Source organism: Arvicola amphibius, chromosome 13 (genome assembly GCF_903992535.2).
Source record: "Arvicola amphibius chromosome 13, mArvAmp1.2, whole genome shotgun sequence".
In the NCBI taxonomy this organism is placed as follows: Eukaryota; Metazoa; Chordata; class Mammalia; order Rodentia; family Cricetidae; genus Arvicola; species Arvicola amphibius.
Genome location: NC_052059.1, coordinates 38,585,911 through 38,604,387, shown reverse-complemented (window position 1 = coordinate 38,604,387; position 18,477 = coordinate 38,585,911). Strand labels below are relative to the sequence as shown.

Below are 18,477 nucleotides of genomic sequence, written 5' to 3'. Positions count from 1 at the left end.
AGGCATGAGCTGCTGTACCAGCTACAGCTTTCTGACTGCCAAGGCCCTCGGATTGTCCTCTGACACCAAGAGTCATATTCTTTGTGTGTCTTCTTCCTCACAGAATTTTACATCCTGAATGTAGTGTTCCTCTTTATCTCCCATCCTTTCTCTGCTGGCACAATCTAGTCTAAGATAAAACAGCCCTGACTTAAAAAAGTGTGGTGTGCGGTAGCTTTCTCCCTGGGTCTTCTGCACACGGCCTGCCTTTCCCTGGTACTGTGTTGCCGCCTGAATGACAGTCTTAACGTGGGAGTCTTTTATGTAACTCACCTGCCCAGATCCCCTTAAAGCCATTTGGTGTAAGGCAATCCCTTCATCTCTGCTTGTTCCTGGCCTCCTATCAGACTCCCATTCCCCTAGGAAAGGTTTCTTTCGGCTCCTGGTTTCAGAAGGTTCTGTCCTTGGTTGTTTGGCCTTATGCGCTTGGTGGTGGGAGCATGTGGCAAGGGCTTGCTGTTCTTGGCAGACAAGAAGCAGATAAAAGGGAAAAGTAAATTCTCTCTTCTTTTAGTGCTGGGCAGAGAGCCTAAAGCCTCAAGCATGTCAGGCAAGGACTCTGCCACTAAGCCATGTCCCCAGGCTTCCACCCACTCCCCTACTTTCTGAAGTCCTGATGACACTGATGACCATTCAGAAACTGACACCTGCCATCCATTCTACCTCTTCTGGGCATTTGCACGTTGTTCTTGAACATAAACATGCCCACAGTCACCTCCCTGACCCTTCTTTAAACTTTGTCATTTTTTTTTCTTCTTCTTTTGAGACGTGGTCTTGCTATGTAGCCTAGGCCAACCTTGAACTAGCTACATAGCCCAACGTGGCCTTGAATTTTCGGTCCTCCTGCTTCAGCCTCTGGAATCCTGGGATTACAGGTATGTACTACCTCATCTGGCTAAAGTGCTCACATTTTGAGAGGCCTCTGGCATACTGGTTTAAATTTAGGTTGTTTGCTAAAACTAATTGAAAGCACCTTGTTGTTGTGTTTATAATGCTTGCTACAGTTTATTAGTTTTGTGATTATGTGATTAAAACAATAATATTTGGGATTTACTAAGTATCTAAACCTATTTCAGTGTTTAAAGAAATGGTAAAAGTTTGTTCAATGAAGAAAATCTGTTATTAATTGTGACATAAGAGCAGACAAGTGAAATGTATCCTTTCAGAGAATAGAATTTCAGTTCTTTATAGGTTATCATGACATCAGTTTCTCCCTTAATGGATATATGATTGACACTTGGTTTACTTTTGGCTGCTTGGGAGTTGGCTGTATGTTCTCTAAACAAGCCTTTATTTTGTATTCACTTAAGATTATGCCATTAAGAATTCTTAAATCTTACTTCCTAACTGGAATGATCAGTAGTTTGTTCCTGCTTTTGACCAGAATAGTATTTTCCATAAAAGCAATTCTAAATACCTAGGTATATCTTTTGATTCAACCTCAGCTGTTCACAGGCTTGGGCTTACTCACTCTGTTGAGGTTTTTTTCCTGCTAACCAGTTTATTGACTATTTGTTTACAATTTCTGTGACCTGTATTAGTTGTGGTCATTATCAGCTGCCTGTTACCCAAAATAGGAAAGCAAGAATAAGTAATACTAACAATACCACCACCATAACCACCACCAGAAAGAAAAAATGATGTAATGGAATGATCACCAGAGGCGAGCTGCAAAGTCTAGTGAACGAATTCCCCAATCATCTCTGTGAACCTATTGTGGTCAACCTGGTTGTCTGCCTTAGAACCATTTTGTGTTGACTGGAGAGACTTACTGTCGCTTGGTTTCATAAAGGATTCATGGTAGGTCATGGTGCATGGCATAGCTTTGCTTATCCATGGAGCCACAGAGCAGAGAAACTCAGACCATTATGTGGTTAAGGTAGATGAAGCAATGACTTGCTTTCTTCCCAAGGCTTTCAGAATGTTTTTTGCAGTAACATCTGACTGCTTAGTTTGGGGAATTCTTGACCCTATGTATGTGCCTGAGGATTCTTTGATGAGTGACTTACAGATTCAAGTTGTTCATTGTTGATAAGACTTAATTCACTTATAACTTGTTCAGGTTATTCAATTATTACCCTTTTTGTCGTTTTCTTTCCTATTTTGTATGTACATACTAACAGTGTATTGCCTAGTTAGGAGTGCTTTGAAAGTATGCACATACAGTTGAAATAATATTTGCCATTAAAATCACCATGAGGTCATGTTATATCTTAGTACTGATAGTAATAAGGTTACCTTTCATATGCTTTTTAATTTGCTTTTGACTAAATCTAACTTTGAATTAGATTACGCTCTCTTGAGGCTTGGTCCTGTCTTGTAGGTGGTAGTTTTTCTCTGAACACGCTTCATGAAGAAGTGACAGGACAGGTTCACATTGTCCAGTGTTAAATAAGACATCACATTTCTGCTGTGTGGTGCCGCTAGCACGGGCAGACCGCAGTGGTGTCCATGGCGGTGCTTTGAGAATCAGCACTGCTGCCTCAGTGGTTCTGAGCGTAGGCCCGAGCTTACGGATTGAGGACCGTTTTATCCTCACAAGTGAGGAAACTGAGGACAGAGACTGAGCTCTTTATTCAAGGTTACCTACCTGTTGGGTGGGGTTGGGATCCAGATAGGAAATTCTGGAGTGTGGATTTTGGCTTGCCTTTCTCATGACTGCTGCGGAATAACATGAGAAACAGTTGAGGGGTTGCAGGTGAGTAGGAAAGAGGCTTCTCAGTTCAGGTCCCCCACTGGGTTCTAGGAACCCTCTCATGCCTAAGACTGTGTTCCATGGTCATCTAAACCTGAAGATGAACCATCACACTTCTGCGGCCTGAGGCTGGAACTAGAATGTCCGCTTCCTCGAGTTAAAGTATACTGGAGGTGCTGGGCCTAAGTCCTCTGTTATCACAGGAGAATTACTGACTATAGAGGTGCGCTTAGGTTTTTCTTCTTCTGGGATTTGCTCTGTGTGAAGAGGGTAGGTGGCTAGTGAACATCTTTCAGATACCCTCTCGCACTTTAGTCTTTTAAACAAAGATTTCAGTAACTTATTTCGTAAGGAAGTTTTGTTTTTCTTTAATTGTGCTCTCTGGATAATTTTGTTGGTAGTTACTCATAGTTTTCTTTTGAGTATAGTCCTATTTTAAAATTACTTTAAAAAATGGTATCTGATGGTAAACTTAATAAATACAGGTTTTAAAATATGCTAAGTGAGCATTTTGCCTTGAATGTTTATGTTGTTGCATGTTTCTTCAAGTATACTCCTTTGGGGACAAAGATAAGGAACTAGTTGACACTCCTGTTTTGTGTGGTGTTAATTCCACAGCCCAAGGTACATGAGTGCCAGTGACCGGAAGCTTTCCTCCTGTACTTTGAATAGGCGTTCCGGTCACATGGCACCACGTTCTCTTCAGGTTCAGCATGGCGCTTGGCTTCCCATTAGACTCTCGGCCAATGGTCACGGCAGCATTTTGAATCAGCTCCATTCCTTTCCCCTTTCTCCTGCACACACCCAAGCTGCCGTCTTTACTGTTTGTCCTCTTTGTGGAGCTCCACAGCACACTCATCAGTTACTCTCTGGAGCAGGCTGTATGCATGTGTACAAGCTGTAATATCTGTAACATTTTTTTTTTTTAACTAGCACTTGTACCAGTTTTGAGTTCCAGGCCAAAAGGGTGGGTTGGAGAACCAGGAGGTGTTACAGTAAGAAGCCCTTTGTCCTTTACTTCACCTCACGTCTGTCATGACAGACATCACCACCCCACCTCTGGCCCTTTTAGCCTCTTCTCTTGATAGAATAGAATGTTCATTGATGATAATTCGTAAGGGCCGTGGATGCCTGAGAGAGACAGTGATAACACGCCCTTTGCTCTGGTTAGCATTTCCACGTTCATAGCTCAGTATTCAACTTTGAAGTTGGGATTGTGTGAGTCTAACCACAGTTCAGAAGAATAACTGTGGAGACATACATTTTTTTTTCTTTTTAAAAGATGGGATCTTACTATATGGCCCTGGTTGTTTTAGAACTCTCTATGTAGACCATGCAACTTATATTCGTATCACATGTTTGTTACTGGAATGCCTTAAAGTCACAGAGATCTGTCTGTCTTGCCTCCCAAAGGTGGGTTAAAGGTGGGTGCCACCAGGCCCTGGAAGACCCAGTTTTGTGCCATGAACGATCAGTAAATGAGGTTGGTAGCTGTCTGTGGGTCTCTCAGAGATAAGCTTATGGTATTTTCTTTAAACTCAGCATAAGTTACATTAAAATACTTAAAAGCAGAAATCTCATTCTAATTAATTGAATCATAATAGCATGTTTATGACTCAGGTCTTTAATTTTGAGTTGTTGCAACTTATATTCGTATCACATGTTTGTTACTGGAATGCAGACTTGCTAATTTATATGTGTGCTTAATATGCAGCTGAAAAATAGAATTTATGATTTGCTCCTTCATTTTGGAACGTGAAATTTTATTTTTTTGTTGGAACGGTTTCATTAAGTATCTGTTTACTTAAAAGTTGTTGCAGAAGTTCATTTGTTCATTTTCATAATGAACATTGGGAGCTGTTTGAGCGTTTCATGAGTGAACATTGGAGCTGGGGTGTTTTGGGGTGTGATGGTGCAGCCCTGAAAAGAAGCGCGTCCTTGCGTCATCCCTGGGTAGCGATTGCGTCTTACCTGGGTCCCCACTCCCCACTGTCCACCAGTGGGAGGGAGCTACAGCTGCTCAGTTTTTCTTCTGCGTGTGGACTGCTGCTAGACTTGCTGTCTCTACCAGGCAGCAGTTGCACAAGAATGTTTTAACGAGTTAATTTTGTGGATGTTAAGGCTTCTTTTAGACTTAAGAGTTTCCATTATTTTCCTAGTGGTACTTGGAGCCTAAACGACTTTACAGCGGCTTATTATAAATAGATGCAATGCGTAAGAGGCAGTCTGGTCTAACAGAGCCATGTGTGCTCTGTTTGAAGCCTTTGAATGGGACACTTAAATACTGTTAGTACTGCCAGGTCGAGTTAGAGCATTCATCAGCACGTGGCCTAAGAGATGAACAGACAACCAGAAAGGGGGGGATAAGCCATGGTAGAGGGTGGGAGAGAAAGAAGCAGGTGTGATAGTGGGCAATTGTGGAAAAGCTTGGTACAGTCCACTCTCCAGGGGTAACTTTCTCCTCATTGCCTACATTAGAGATCTACCCATGGGAAGTAAAGAGGATGCCAGCTAGCTTAAGGAATTGTCTGTCTCGAAAGCTCTTTACAGTACTCCCCATGGAGATGTATTTGTTTCAGAATATCGAATGCTTGATACATACCTAGTGTTTAGCAGAAGTGCTAAGGATATGGGGGGGGGGTTCTAATTAAGATCTTCATGCCTTTGGAGCGTCCAGGTTAAGTATATACTTGGGTGTGGTTCCGTGTATAGAGTGCATGACAACTTTTGCATTCGGATTAGTTGATTGGAACACAGCTTTCAAGTGCTTCCAGCATATAATGAGATAGATTTTTACTGAGAACTCGTTTTGACTTCAGACCTGCTATCTCACCTTGTTTTCTTCTTTCTATTCTGCCTCTGAATTGCATGACTTCTGTATGTTAAGCTTCCAAGTCCAGTTTCCCCTTACCTGTTCTGTAGAGAGACCACACCCAAGTACTGTTTGGGAAGGTTAAGGAGACAGATGTGCAGTGCAGCCAGCTCAGTTCTTTGTAGCTGTGTATATGATGGTGCTTATACTGTGCCAAAATAAGAAGCCTCCTTTGTAACATTGTAAATTAAAGAAGAAAGCTTGCCTTCCAGGGTGAGACTTCCTGCAACCCCACAGCCTGTTGAGAAGATGGTTCTTGGTCTTTGTGATGTTTGGTATAGTCTGCATCATCAGGGTTATATGAAAGAACTTCTAATTTCTACAGTATAGACCGAATGCCTCCATCCTATTAAAAAAAAAAAAAAGCAAAACCAACCAACCTCATTCTGTTCAATGGAGACATCAGGGGTTGATTCTTTCCCTGATTCCATTCGGAGAGGACTATCCTATAACTTAGTAGGAGCTCAGGAAAAGTTCATAAAAGCCAAAGTTGTTGCAAAACATGCCTTCCATTTTTCCTAATGGGAGCCAAGGGTGGGGGGAACCCAGAGAAATACAGTGTCATGTGGCAGTTTAATACTCCTAAGTAGAGTCATGTTCCAGACGAAGCGATCTGAAACTTTGTGAAGATTGTTTAGATGGGCACAGTGCCCTGACAACCATCTGTTCCGTCCTCAGCCCCATATGGGACCGTAAACCATCTCACAGAAGAATGGAACCAATCAGTTTGGTTTAATAAGATAATGAGTCAGTACCAGGCGTTTGCAGGTTCACAGATTCATTGACCTTTGATGTTCTCTGTAAACTTTCAAAATGAGTGTTTTTGTAATACTAGTTTGTCACATGGGAAAAGGAAAGTTCTAGAGCTCAGGGCTTTTGCCAAATGCTTTTTATATCTCTTTGAGCCCATTTCTGTCTACATTTGTTATCCCACCGTAACAGTTGGCTTGCTTTCTATCCTGCTTTTGTAAGTATCCGTTCGTATCACTGTTGCCATGAGAACGTACCAAAGACATGTTTGCCAGGGGCTTGGGAACATGCTTCGGGAAGGTGCTTCGTCGACACACCCTGGCTCACTTACCTGACCCTGCTTTGTAAACAGTCTGCAGTCATTAGGGATGGAATCTGTATGTGGTACTGTATTCTTGAGGAAAAGCCAAATTAGGTTACAAGGAGCTAGCTGATAATAAACAGAGATACAAAGCATTTTATTAACTTGATGTTCCTGGCTCCTCATACTACAGGTGGTGCTAGCTGAGTAAAGAGGGTATTGAATCTGTCAGTTTCCTCGTGCGTTCATTTGAGAAATGGGATACAAGAGAGATACAAAAAAGGCTGTTTGGATTCTTACTGTTTTTTGTTGTTTATTTTCTTGGTCTAACCTGGTCTATACTACTCGTTTATATAGCTCAGACTATAGGAAGTACTTGCCATGTAGTCCAGGCTGGCCTCCTGCAGTGATTCTCCTGATGAAAGCCTTCTAAGCAGGGATTAGAGACTTGAGCCACCATGTGTGGTTTAAGAATGCCAAATTTGGGGGATAAAAGTTGAAGTCCTTTGTGACCTGAGAGATTTTAAAGAGGGGAAGAATTTATCATGGAAGATGTTTTGTGAAGGTAAAAGTTCCTCCGTGTTCAGTAGCATATATTCTGGGCTGCCATAAAACTGGGATCTCCGGCCTTAAAAGCATTAGGTGAACTCAAAATTGGAGGACAGAATGGATTTCTTTTTCTTCTTAGAAATGCCACAGTCTGGTACTACTCCTGAATAGTACACAGCCAGTGACTTCCCAGAATGTGTGAAGGATGCCAGATCGCTTCATTTTATTTTATTTTATTTTTAAATTTCTTTTTAAATTATGTGCATGTGTACATTTATCTGAGGGCAGAAGAGTTTCAGTTCCCTAGGGTTGGAGTTACAGGACATTTTGGCAAACTCCTGATGGAGGTGCTAGGAGCTGAAGTTGGGTCCTCTGTAAGAAAACTATGTGCTTTTTAAAGCAGATTCTTTGCTCCAGTCCCATGTTTCCCTCCCCCCTTCTCCCTCCTTCCCTTCTTTTCTTCTTTCCTTTATTCCTTCTTTTTAAAAGCAAAGTTTATTTATTTTATGTTTATGGGTGTTTTGCCTGCATATATGTGGGTGGCTTATGACAGTGTGTGTGTGCTGCAGAGGACGCTAGAAGAGCATTGGATCCTTTGCTCAGAGTTGCAGATGGGTGCTGGGGCCTGAATCAGGTCCTCTGGAAGAGCACAGTGCTCTTAGCTGCTGAGCTATCTTAGAGTTGCAGATGGTGCTGGGACCTGAATCAGGTCCTCTGGAAGAGCACAGTGCTCTTAGCTGCTGAGCTATCTTAGAGTTGCAGATGGTGCTGGGACCTGAATCAGGTCCTCTGGAAGAGCACAGTGCTCTTAGCTGCTGAGCTATCTTAGAGTTCAGATGGTGCTGGGACCTGAATCAGGTCCTCTGGAAGAGCAAACAGTGCTCTTAGCTGCTGAGCTATCTTTCCAGGACCACACTTTATTTCTTATGGAAGTTTAGCTCTTGTCCTTGGTAAATATGAAGAAAATGAGCTTGTGTAGCAAGGATTGAAACCAATATCTCACGTGACTTGAAATTTTACTGGTAGCTGACACACTGAGAACTAAAGTTGGCCGGTCTGTCTGTCTTTGTTTTTGCTTTGTCTCCTGTATCCAAGACTGGCCGTGAACATCTAATCTACCTGTTCCTATCCTCACAAGTGCTGTGAACCTCCCTCCCTTTTTGTTTTTCTGAGACAGTGTCTCGGTGTAATGGTCCTGGCTGTCCTGGAACTCGCTTTGTAGACCAAGCTGGCCTGGAACTCAAAGATCTGCCTGCCTCTGCCTCCCGAGTGCTGGGCTTGAAGGTGTGCATGTGTGCCACCATGCCCAGCTGCCTCTTGTTTAAAAACCGCTTTCCACTATGTAGGCCTGGCTGGCCTTGAGCTCACTAAGGACGGCTTTCCTCTGCCTCCCGAGTGCTGGTATTGACGATATATTCCATCACAAAAGCCCTAAATCGTATTTCTGGAGTTGTGGGCTTGATGGTAATAGTGTTCTTTTCACCATATTCTTTTTTGGCAGTATCTTCCTTTTTAGACATTAATTGTTACCGTCAAAATTTTGTTCTCAATATGTTTGAAAAGTAGAAACAGATATGAAAGCTTTGAATAGTTAGTAAGCCACTAGGATTTTAAATACAGAAAATCAGGTTGGATGTTTTTAGTTTGTGGGGGGTGTTGCAGTCTGAATGCTGTGTAGGAGTCTATCTTGGTGAGCAGTAGGCAAACACAGACTTCTTTTAGTTTGTTATTGTGGACTTTCACGGTTCACAATGACATACTATTGCTATTTCCATTAGGATTTATTTTTACAGGAATAATGGACTAAATTATTCTGAACCTGAAAAAATTGATTTATATATATTTTTTTTTCAGTGAGAATTACATGAGTATAGAAACTGGTTCAGGATCTTTTTGGGTTTTTTTGTTTTGTTTTGTTTTTTAATTTTAGCCTTTTGTTTTGAAACAGGAAGAGTGAAAAACCTTTTCAGAAACTCCTATCCAGCTTTTCTTGTTATTTCTATTTTACACAGCCCTAGACAAATCTAGAAATTAGGAAATTGGAACCAGTCTGTGAGATGATCTTGAACTTTGACATAGTGTTTATTCTGCTCTTTGTAGGTTTCAGTCTTAGGTTCCCATTGCACTTGGTAGTCACGTCTCTGCGATGTGCTTCCTCCCATGTTGGGTCTCATTGACCGTGATGTGTCCCAGCTCATTTGATGGGCTTTCGATTTCTGTTCATCTGTTGTGTTCCTAGGATCAGATGGGGCAGAGTGTTGGTGCCAGGCACAGGAGGTGCATGCTTGCCCTCCATGGCTTTACTGCTGAGTTGTTAAGTATTTTATTACTTGTCCTACTGTCTTTTGATTTCAGTGCCTTTGGCATCCTTGCTGCATCAGGGCATTTTAAGTTTTATTCTTCATCTTTTGTTGCTGTTGTTGACTAATGGCAGTTTTTGCCGTAAGTGGATAAAGATACTAAAGGAATTGATGTAAATGTAATTAATGAACAAGACTATTACACGTCTTTTTTTTTTTTTTCGCTTTTTCTGCGTGTATTCATATAGTGTACAATCCAGGCTCCTAGGATAAAAAAATATGGTAGAAGAGGTGCTTTATCTTAAAGTAATATATTTCCAAGTCTCCTGACATCTTAAGGACAAAGCCAATAAATTTATACTAAGAAAACATGCAGACATGGGAGCTGTTGGAGAGGGGAAAGGTAGGCTAATTATAAAAGTCACAGTTGGGTAACTTGATCTAAAATGACTTTCATTTACTTGGGTGGGTCCAATAGCCAATTTTTATTGGTTTTTTTTTTTTTTGAGACAATGTTTCTCTGTGTAACAGCCTTGGCTGGCCAGGAACTCACTTTGTAGACCAGGCTGGTCTTAAACTCATAGAGATCTTCTTGCCTCTACCTCCCAAGTGCTCAGGTCAAATGTGTGTGCTACCACTATCTGGAAAAACACTCTTTCATTTAAAAGAGTCAGACAGATTTAAGTATGTTTTGTGTTTTGTCTTTCCTTTGACGTTGCCTTTTACTATTGGTTGGTAGAATTTAACGGTTTGTGATTGCTTTTTGCCTCTCATTCTGTAGTAAGTTGACTGCTGTAAATATATCTTGTGTTATGGATTGTTTATCTCTTTCCTTTTAATAGAACTTGGCATTTACATCTAGTGGTCTGACTTCAGTCCCAGTAACATTTTGGACAGTAACTTTTTCAAAAGGATGAGAAATATAATGGGATTCTGTTAGGTGTTGAGGGTTTTTTTTTTTTTTTTTTTTTTTTTTTTTGGTAGGTGGTTTGTTTTGAGTTGGAGTCTATTTTGCCTGACTGGTTTGGCCCTTGGTAGGTAGCCCAGTCTGGTCTCACCTTCTGTCTCAACTCTGATACTTTGGATAAAGTTTCCATTGGAATTAAAGCTGAACTATGTGCTGTCTACCTGTATGTTAGCCAGGAAACCCAGTGCTCACTTTCTTACTGTTTCAGCAAGCTTCGTTTGGAAAGCATTTGCTGAATTACCTATTCAGAGTGCCACACACTTTTCTAGGGGCCAGAAAGACAGAGATATAATGCTTTTGTTTTTTAAAAAACATACTCTTTTCTTCTGACAGCCAACCACGACTGTTTGTCCAATGGACAGAGGAATCTTTGGGAAGTTCATTTTCAGATAGAAGTTCTTTTGAACCAGTAAGAATCAGTGATAAAGTACATAAGGCAGGCTACTAACTCGTTTATGTTTTATTTTATTTTATAAATTGCACATTTGTAAGCAGTGGTTTAAATTTAGGTCAGCGATGGTCCAAGTCTTTCCGGTCAAATCCCTCTCCTGGACTGGGAAGGACTGTGTGTGGTCCTAGCAGTAGGGAGGCAGAGGTAGGAAGATGAAGACGATCCTGATGAGCTATGTGAGGCCCTAGTGCAAAAACAACAGAAATCATGTTATTTTAATTCACTGTTTAAAATTAACTAGGTATAGAAATGTTTAAAACGAATAAGCCCTATATCCTCATTATTTAATAATTTAGTACTACGGGCAAACTTCACAAATAACCTCATTTGATAGGCATTTCAACAGAGTTTCTTTCTTAGTGGTATGTGTGAATGCATATAATGCTAAGTGTATAACAATAAATAAATATTTCTTTTTTATTTGACCATAGCTGGGTTTTTGGGTTTATTTGTATAGAGTCTTTAGAAGCGTAGATGGTTGCAGAGTACACTGGCGATTTAGCCTGCTGGTGAAGACCTCTCACCCCCATTTGCAGTCACATCACAGCACCGTGGGTTTTGTTGCCTTTGGTTTAAAATTTAATCTCTAGTGATTACATTTGGTTCTCACAGAATACTTAGTTTTCTCCCATTGAAACATCACATAGAGCAGCGGTTCTCAACCTGTGGGTCGCTACCCCTTTCGAGTCAAGCAGCCTTTTACCAGGGTGAAGGATATCAGATATCCTTCGTGTCAGGTATTTACATTATGATTCATACAGTAGCAAAATTATAGTTACGAAGTGGCAACGGAAAGTTTTATGGTTGGGGTCATCACAACATGAGGAACTGTATTAAAGGGTCGCAGCATTAGGGTTGAGAACCACTGTCATGAGGAATGCTGTTGGGAAAAGCAGAGCGAGACAGTCTTCTGATGAGCTATAACATTGGTGCTCTTAACTCATGACCTCATTTTGAAACTGTACATTTGATAAAATCATCAAATCCAAATTTTTAAACTTGTAGCACTTTAAAGAACACCAGGTTCCTTGAATGATTTCAAAGTAATTTTTATTTAGCAAAATCTGTGTGTTTACTCATTGCCGAGTAAGAGTCTGCTGAAGTCCTGATATTACAGGCAAAATAAAGCATTCTGAATGGAATCTGATGTTGGGAAGTTTACAGATTGCTTGATTTCTTGAGCCAAGTCGTACTGACCTTGCTTTGTAACCTAACATAAAGGTTTAGGGTTTTCTTTTCTTTGGCTTTGTTGTTTTGAAGCTAAGAACATGTATTCTGGAAGGTACAAAAAATAAAGCTTTAGAGGTGGTTAGCTTAAAGTTCCTGCTGAAGTTGTAAACTTAACCTAATGTTAAGCTGAGCAAGTTGATTCTAAACTTAAGAAGATTGTCATGTGTGTTTGTTCACAAAGGCCCTTCACCTTTCTCCACTTCTCACCCAGCTGTGTGTTAGGATTCGTTATTATTTGACAACTGGGGAGAAATTTGGAAAAATCTCAACCTTTGTTTATGATTTCCAAATAATTTTTTTAAAAACTACCTTGATTGTTTCAGTTAAATTTTACTTCGATTTCGGTAATGTAGAATTTTTAAATAATCCTCAGTTTATATTGAAATAGTATCACAAAAAAGGGTTTGTCCATAAAATTAGTTAGAAAAAATTAGAGGTTTATTGTCCTGTAATGTTTGCTGCATATTCTCTAGCACCTAGCTCGTGTTGCAGAGGTAGAAGGGGGGGGGGTATGAGGCAGCTCTCTGACATGCTGTCCTCATGAGTTACCAGGAAGGTAACGCATGTAAGTAAGCTGTGGGATACTTTTTCTTAGTCCTAAGACCTACCTAACCTAGAGTACGTTTGAGATATTCAGCACTCAGGTCTTGGTTTTAACTCACATTCCTTTGCTGTCATCGTGCCTGGTCTCCCGCCCCAGTGTAGTAACGGGACAGCACTGTTTAGAGCTCACTGGTGCAGATCCAGCTGTTGGGCTCTAAGGGAGGACGGGGTTTTGCCACTTGACTCATGGACTACTCTGTGTCTTTCCTGGGTGGTAACTCTACCTTCTCCGTTACTTTCATTTTTTTTTTTTTTATTTCTTTTAACTCTTGGAAAATTATAGGTTGGTTGGTTAAACTCGTCACAGGTTTCTTTTTCCTGGGCCAGATTGTTTTATTTCTCATTTGTGCAGAGATTTGGATATGTTCCTAAGGAGAAGGGTTCAGCTTTCTCTTCAGGCTTTTAAAATTCATTCTGAATGTTGTTAGATAATGGAGTAACCATTCCTTTTCAGCTTTGGTTTGTTTCCAAACTGGCTGCCAGAGCCAGGAGGGAGCGAAGGCAGTGTCACTAGCTGTGTTGGTCACTGCCTCCTTAATGCTGAGACTATGCCCCTTGTTGGTTTGGTAGAGAACAGGAGAGAGCACAGTCCTCGTTCCACTAACAGGTAAGGAACCCTTGTGGTCACCACCAGTCCCCGTGAGAGGGAAATAACTTAGTAGGAACCCCCCCTTTTTTACCCGCAATATAACATGCCCCAGAAGTAGGACACCTTGCTGACTAATCAGAGAGCAGGGACAAATGGCACGTTTAGCCAGCGGAAGATCTTCAGATTTAACAGGAACTTCTCACTACCACAAAGATGATTGGTCGTTTCCCCCAAGGCAATACTGTTAATCCCTATAACTTTAAATGCCTGCCTGTCTCTCTGGTTCTCCTTTCAGCTTCTCCTTGATCAGATGCTATGTGCTTTAACTTCTGTCCTACAGTAAAGCTGTTTTCCAGGATCTTTAGCATCATCTATTGTTTCTATGCTTTGATGCTTTAATTCCTACATTATGGCCACTAATGATTTATTCCTGGTCCCTCTTGGCTCCAAACAAAATGATCATGCATTTGAAAACTTTAAGTATCTGTTATCTATGAGCATTATCCTGCCCTCCAGTTCCAAAGGTGAATGCTGGAAAAATAATGTCAGAGTTTTGATAAAACTCAAATTTAACCTTTTTGGCTATAATATTGGCCTATAGTGTGGATCAGTCTCTCTAAAGTACTGGAATTTAAACAATTAAATTGAACTTTTTAGATATTCCTGAAGTGTAGTATTCTGTTACTATGATTATTCTGTTTCTCCTTTCTGATCCATCTTCTTCTCTTTGATGGAAGAATTAACAGGGTCTTTGATGTATCTGAGGTTGACTGCCTTCTCCCTGTCCCTTTAAGACAATTATGATCTTATTTCCCATCATAATATATGATATGTATATATTTTTTGCTTCTATCTTCTATTTGAAGTTGAGTGGTTTGTCACAGAGTATGTTATGGCTTAGACCAGTACAGATCCCTTCTTAATAGCTACTAAGGTATTAATCATTGTGCTAAAATTCAAATTAAGATGGTACTCAAGAAAGTTTGTCCCAAGATAGCTCCTTTTGAGGATAAGCCATTGCAAACTCAAAATGACCAGAGTATGTAATTTTTTACTAAGAATTTTTTCTTAAATCTATATTCAGCTCTATTCCAGTGCTTCTCTCCTCCCAGAGGTGCAAGGAGTGATCCTAGAGCCACAGATACAGCCACGACCACGGAGAGCTTTTGACGTCAGGGGTCCACTTTCTCCACTGAACCCTTGGAGACAGAATATCCAGCTTCTGGAGAGAGTGGGAAGGATAAGAAACAAGTGGGTGCTTTCCGTTGTTTACTTGGGTGTATGTAGAGTGGAGTGTCCTTACGTTGCCCATTTTATTCTGTTGGTAATCTCCTTGGCTTCTTACGAGAACCAGGTGGGACTGCAATCTTGGTTTTTCTGAGAGTACTATCTAGTGCCCATTCAAAAGACAAACTAAAATTGATTTAATTCCTCTCCAGATAATTAAATCAGTGGCTAATCTGGGGCACACACATTATTTGGCCTGTGTAGTTCACAGGAATTTAAGAAAAGCGGTAACTTCCCCCTTTGGCCTTTATGGTAACAGTGGACTGGATAGAGTTCTCTTAGAGTCCAGAAATTGAAATTCCCGTCCTTCGTCTTTGGGTGAGGTGGACATCTGAGATCTCCTAAGTCACACAGTTGAATGTCCAGGTGTCACCCTGCCCTGTTAGTGAGGACTTCTTGGTCTTTTCCTACTGTGAATGTTAGGCCCTTCCCACTCAGTCTCTTAGGAAATGGAATGATAATACTGTTGTGGCTTTACTGTCAAACATAGGCTTCATTCTTTAATAAAATAAATATGAATGAACATAAGTTCCAAGATTTAATGTTCCTGAAAGTTATATGTAATACACCCAAGTAGTTTTCTAGTCCCTAGGAATGACTAGGGCATTAAGATGGTTCTTTCTCAGTTTCTTTGATGCCAGGGGTAGGGTGAGTCCAGGCCGTTCTCACCGTCTACAGAGGGTAGAATGTGAAGTTGAAGTTGGTGCTTTGGCAAGTTTTCATTGTTTCCTTGGTGGCTTCCTTCTGTGACTCCAGGTATCTTGATAATGGGAGACCGGTTTATTTGTTCTCTAATTGCCCAGATTTCTTTCAACTGGTAAAACACCATACCTCTTCAGCAAAAGGAATTCTTCTAGCAGAGCCCTCATGGATGATATGTGTCACATGCCAGGACCTGCAGTTTGGAAGGCAGTGGTGAATGGACCCATGCAATATGTCTAGAAGACACAAGGATGAGCCAGCACCTGATCTTGTTGCTTACAAACTTCTTAAGATTCACTCTGGTTTATTTTTGGTCTGAAAATGGAAAGGCTCAAAGTGAAGTAATCTTTCATATTAGAGTTTTATATGGCCATAAAAATATTTCTTATTCTAAAGACTGAAATAGAGGAAGCTTGAGAGTCTTGTCTTTCAGAGCAGCTCTCTGTATCTGTTTCACTTCAGAGATTTGTGGGACTGAAAACCATTTTAATCAAGTAGGCAACCCCCACTTTAAAAAGTAGCAGAAAATAAAAAAAAAAGGTGATAGGCCCTCTCCACCTCCTCCTCTTTGTTACCCGATGCTAAAGGGGACTAGCAAATAAAGGATGAACCCAGCTCTTCAAGAGTCTGTTAATTTTAAGATGTACTCTTAGTTCATCTCTTGCTGGTCCGGAGCCTTATTTTACTGTAATCTGTCAGATTAACAAAGTCTAGAGCTGTCTCAGACCAATGGAATCCTGTCAGTGTTCCTAAGTAGTAAATGCCTGTTAGGTCTGTCTCCTCTGCACTGATGGCATACTACCCGTGGATGATGCAGAGCATTGGTGTGAGACACAGCTAATTCACGGAGTTCTGAGCCTGCAGTTGGGAATGAAATCACCAGTTGACAGGAGCTATCAAAATGCTGGTTTCTTTGGTTATCTAGCAACTCTAGAAACCAGTCAGAGCTATTAAGGAAAACTCTTTTAACAGTCACCTGATGCTGCCAGTTCCTGTTAATTTGGAGTAAGTTTTATAAGAAGAGAAATTGTAGAGTTAATAATATAAAAACAACTGAGATGTTAGGCTCTCAAAGTGTAATAGCTACATTCGTTAAAAATCTAATCGGCCTTTAGTCTTTCTTGACTATAAGAACTATTTTTTCTTAAAAATTATAAATCATTTTTCAAAAGTATAATCCTTAAAAGTAAATGTTGAAGATAATTTTGAACGGAAAATTTCCCCCACAGAGCTCTGAATTCCCTTGAATGATTACAGTTTTGTATTCCTGACTTAATAAGATACTTCACAAGTACATATAAGCAAAAACCAAATTACCTGACATTTTAGTAAGAACTCAGGGAACTAAAAGTAACATTTGCTTAGAAATTTAGTTGCATTCTTTAAACCACTGTAGAAACAATTTTATGGCCTGAGGTCATTAGCCTTTTGTCTCAGCACTGAAGGCAGAAAGTGGGTTTAAGCTCAGGATCTCAAGCTTGAGTTAAGTTCACTCTGTTCTTAAAGTATGCAAAAGAGATGTCAGTGCGGTTCCATCACCTCATGCACGGCAAGCTATTGCAAAGTGAAACTTTTTGTATGTTACTGTGTACTGATTTGTTGGAAATTTTAATTTTGATGCATTTTCCTTTCAGATTTTAAAGAATAATTTCGTGTTACTATGCAATCCTATATCATTTCCGTGTTTATTTTATGAATATTAATATAAGTTATTTTTCTAGAATGATTGTGTAATATTTGTACTATGTGATCATTTGAAAACTAATAAATATTTTCTCCATGGAAAAATGCACTTACTGATAAATGGCTGATTTTTGTTTCAGGAATAGAAAGTGAAAATTGCAACCATATTTTTAAGTGTAATTTAATGTGTCTTTTGCTAAGTATAGAAATTTTGATTTATATTGTCTTCCGTCTTAACTTTTTTTGATAACAAAATTCCTCCAATAGTTAAGATTCTAGAGTCAGTATGGTAAATAACAAGAGTAATTTAGTCAAATTTCTGAGATTAAATTGATCAAAATATAACCCCTTACAAAATGGCATACCTAAATAGTCATAAATAGTCCGCTCAGAGCAGAAACCATTTGAAAATGAAGGCCGATCGGAGAACTCCCCAAGTCATGAGTCATTCCCAAGAAAGATGTTTTCTGTTTCCTGTTCGGCTTGAACAAATACCAGCTCTTGACTTCACAGTCTGTTGCTTTTAACCTTATCTAGACAGCGTGGATGATTCCTGTCTTCATAACTAGATACATTCACTCACCTGAAGCTGGCCGCCAGAGTAGTCACCCCTTCTTGTGCAGAGTCTGTCAGAACGAGGTTGCCTTTTGGATTTGAAGTAAAGTTCAGAGCATGGACTCCAGCACTTTAAAGTCACGTAAGATGGAGTCCCACCCAAGAAATAAAGCTCAAGACTTGACAGCCAGGGACTTTGATTGGGCCTCCCAAGGAAACGACACTCTGAATAAAATGAGTGCTATAAGTGGATATTTTAATTTGGAATAGCTCCTACTTTGGGGCAGGGGAAATGAAGCCAAGATTTTTTGGTTTTGTTCACCTGGTAAGTTTGGAAAAAATGAGTCCAAGTTTGTACTAAAGTGCAAAGTTCCTAATGCTGGGATTAAATTGTTGTAAGGGTCACAGCCCGGTTTCAGTGGAGGCTGTGTGTTCTCTCCACACAATCTTTTCTGTATGCATTGGAAGTTTCAAAACCATCGTAAATCAGTGGTGAAAGAAGAGCTTCACGTGCTCCTTGTACACGAGCTCCTCCTTCAAATACAACACTGCACAGTGGGAATGTTCACCCGTTATCTCCAGGATTCGGGCATGGGCTATGACTTCACCACCACTGATGGGCTTAGCCATAGTGCAAACATGGTTTGATTTTTTTTTTTTTTCCTTTTTGTCTGATGAAATAAAGATTGGGTTTGGGTTCTTCTTTTTTTTTTTTTTTTTTTTTGAGGGGGATGGGTCTTTGGAGAGCTGCTTTCCTATGAAAGCCACAAGCCGGTGACTGGAAAGTACTGGCCTTTGAACTTACTGCAGATGTGCGCACATCTCATTTTCTCTGCTCTGTTGTCGAGCAGTGTGGGTGCTCAAATGCCCCAAGCAAGGTTTTTTTTTCATTCAGTTATTTTTG

At 40.3% G+C, this 18,477-nt stretch overlaps 1 protein-coding gene and 1 long non-coding RNA gene across 2 annotated transcripts in view; both read left to right on the top strand.

Moving 5' to 3' along the window:
* Tsc22d1 (TSC22 domain family member 1) overlaps nt 1-18,477 on the top strand; it is a 103,870-nt gene that overhangs the window by 9,695 nt on the left and 75,698 nt on the right.
* On the top strand, nt 13,184-15,552 carry LOC119800070. Its single transcript, XR_005282975.1, has 3 exons — nt 13,184-13,364; nt 14,431-14,597; nt 15,390-15,552. It is a non-coding gene; the product is annotated as an uncharacterized LOC119800070 (long non-coding RNA).